This window comes from Hipposideros armiger, unplaced genomic scaffold (assembly GCF_001890085.2).
Source record: "Hipposideros armiger isolate ML-2016 unplaced genomic scaffold, ASM189008v1 scaffold_162, whole genome shotgun sequence".
NCBI classification, from domain to species: Eukaryota; Metazoa; Chordata; class Mammalia; order Chiroptera; family Hipposideridae; genus Hipposideros; species Hipposideros armiger.
The window spans coordinates 1,096,217-1,099,659 of NW_017731512.1; positions in this window are offsets into that span (position 1 = coordinate 1,096,217).

Sequence of the window (3,443 nt, forward strand, 5' to 3'; positions counted from 1 at the left end):
AACTTCTATTTGATTATGGAGTGTTGCTATGCATGTCCAACTTTATGACTTGGTGGATCACATAACACCCAGTTTATGATGGGCAGCTCATGTCACGAGGCACCTTGGTGACTCAGGGTTAAACATTCAGTCTCTACTAAGGCCAAGTAGCAGGCCAAGGGCAGTAGTTATTTATGGATGATGGCAGTTTTGCTCTCAAATTCCCAAGGGTCTGCACTGAGATTTATCTATAAGGACCTGCCATAGGCTCCAAACAGCATCTCTATCTGCTACTTCAAGCACTATTGGGTCATTTAGGACATATGGCCCCAGTGGCAGAGAAGCTGGCATAGCAGCCCAAACCTGTTGCAGAGCCTTTTCTTATTCTAGGCCCCACTCAACTAGCAGGTTTTTAGGTCACTGAATAAATGAGCTGGAATCACACACCCAACTGAGGAATATATTGCCTCCAAAATTCAAAAATACCCACTAAGTGCTGTGCCTTTTTTTTTTTTACAAGGGGCTAGATGCAAGAACTTATTTTCCACCTTAGAAAGGGTATCTTGACATGCCCCATCCCACTGGACTCCTGGAAGGCCCTTGAACTGTTTTCAGATATATTTCTCACTCTGTGACATGTAAATATTTTACTAACAAGTCTACAGAAGTCACAGCTTCTTGCTCACTAGTTCCAGTCAACATTGTAATGTCATCAGTGTAATGGACCAGTGTGTTTTCTTCTGGAAGAAAAGGTGAGCAAGATCCTTTGCAAACAAAATTATCACATAGGGTTGGGTCAGAGGTCAGCAAACTTTTGAGATGGAAGAGCCAATCCTGTCCCTCACAACAATTTAAAAATTATTCGAGAGTCATAAATATATTTTTACAAATAAGGAAAATTTAAAGTAATATTATAAATGAAACCATGATAGTTTTATTTTCATTTTCAGTTTTACTTCAGAGCCACATGTGCATACCCAAAGAGCCGCATGTGGCTCAGGAGCCTCAAGCTTGTCAACCCCTGGGCTGGGTGATTGATATTCCTCTGTAGTAGGACAGTGAATGTGTATTTCTGGCTATGCCAGCTGAAAGCAAACTATTTTGGGTGCCTTATGGGCAGGAGAAAAAGGCATTTGTTAAATCAGTAGCTGCATACCAGGTACCAGTAGATGGGTTAATTTGCTTAAGCAATGAAACTACATCTGATACAGCAACTGCAATTGAAACCACCACATGGTTAGGCTTATAATAAATCCACTGTCATTCTGTAAGATCTGTCTGTCTTCTGCACAGGCCGAATAGATTAGGTGAATGGGGACGTGGTCGGAACCTCTGCATCTTTCAGATCCTGGTAGTGGCACTAATTTCTGCAGTCTCTCAGAAATGCAGTATTGTTTTCAGTTTACTGGTTTTTTCAGGTAGAGGTAATTCTAGTGGCTTCCACTTTGCTTTTCTATCATGACAACCGTAGGTAAGTGTCGCCTTGTAGCTGCCAACTTGAATGCTCCTGTGCACTGATCCTCTGAAGTCATAAGGGAGTGTCTTGGAATGCTGAGACCCGAGGGAATCATCTCGGTAAAACTTCCTTATCCGGTGGTCTCGGAATGCTGAGGCCACCCCGGGGATCAGACGTATGTGTGAAAGCACAACTAGTGCTCGATCACAAAGAGTTTCGGTGAAGCAGCTGCCGGTCTAATCGAATCAATTAACTGGGTATAGATATTCAAATTGGCTTCTTTGTGACAGTTGTAAATAAGTTATTCACCCAGGGCTCGCTCTCTGAGACAAGACCCCTGGCCGGCAGAAACTCTACTTTTGACTCTTGTGATTTCTTAACCCTTCACCATCCCTCCTTGAGCCCCCCAGCCCTTGTCACATGGGACGTGATATGTGGCGCCCAACGTGGGGCCTCCAAGAGGGAAAGTGAGACTCTGAGTCTAAGAAAAAAGTTTTAACGGCAATAGGGCCTCAGGGAAGAGCTGCGGCAACTACAGGATAAAGAGGTAGGAAATATCCTGGGAAATTTAACCAGGGTAAAAGGAAATTTACTAAAAAAACTTTTGTGTAAAAGGGTATAAATCTGTGAGTGATTGATTATAGCTTCACGTTGTTAACCACAAAGCTTGAGTGTGCCCCCATCTGCGATTCTGTCGTCGCGTCAAAAACAACACAACGGCGATTTGGCTGAAAAGTCAACCTGGCCTGGGGCTTATACAGACACGCCTTTGTCAAGACGGACTTAAATCCCCACAAGGGAAGCAGCCAGAGGGGCATCTAAATAAAATTTGAGTCAAAGGCTTACTTTCTTGTTACTAACATGAGAGCCAAGACAGACCTTATATTAATCTGTTCAAACAGCTTCTTAAAGCTGGAAGAGATCAAATTTCAGACCAGAGATTAGAAGAGCTTTTAAGGGTAATTGAAATTTATTGTTCCTGGTCACCTAATTTAGGAATAGTAGACTTAAAAGCATGGGAGAAAATCGGTGATAAACTCCGTGATGTACAGTATTCAGGCGTTCCTCTCCCGACAACAATTTGGATTACTTGGTGGATAATCTGGTCAGTTTTAGAGCCTTTACAAACAGACACGGAAGATGGAGAGGAGGATGAGAAAGAAGGCTATAATTCGCCTTCAGTCCGTTTAGTTCCGCCTCTGCTGCCGCTGTCAGCTATGGTGAAGGAGAAGGGGACATTCCAGGCCGCAGGAGGGAAGTGTTCATCCTTTCCTCCCCGCTGCTCGCCTCCCTCCCCCTCCTAGGAGAGATTCACAGACGTAGCTTTCCTCAGTAGAAAGAGCCATCCAGCAGGCGTGTCTGGAGGGCGATTTGAAAGCTTTAGCTTTTCCTGTTATACTTCATGAGCATCTTGCTCCTGGTACAGATCCTCAAAACCCAAATGGAATTTATAAACCTCAGTATGAGGCTTTTCCTTTTAAGATATTAAAAGAATTAAAAGTTGCTGTAACTCAGTATGGCCCTACTTCGCCATTCACCCTAGACATAATTTGTAATTTGGCTGATAAAAATCGTTTAATTCCTATAGATTGGTGTACAATGGCTCAGATATACCTTTCGCCTGCTCAACTTTTACAATTTAAAACTTGGTGGACAGACGGAGCAAAAACCCAAAGTAGATACAACCAGTCACATAATATCGCTATTTCTCAAGATCAGCTTCTAGGGACAAATAACTAAAAAAACACCAAAAATCAGCTAGTTATGGATGATCAGACTATGGCTCAATTAAAAAGGATTTGCTTAAATACATTTTAAAAAAATGCTCAGGTTCCAAATTCTTTTCAAAAAAATCCTACAAGGTCCAACTAAATCGTATACAAAATTTGTAGCCCGCTTACAAGATACAATAAAAAAGCAGGTAACTAATTTACAAATAGCTAAAATCATTCAACAAATCCTTGCCTTTGATAATACAAATGATGATTGTAAAAAGGCTATTGGGCCA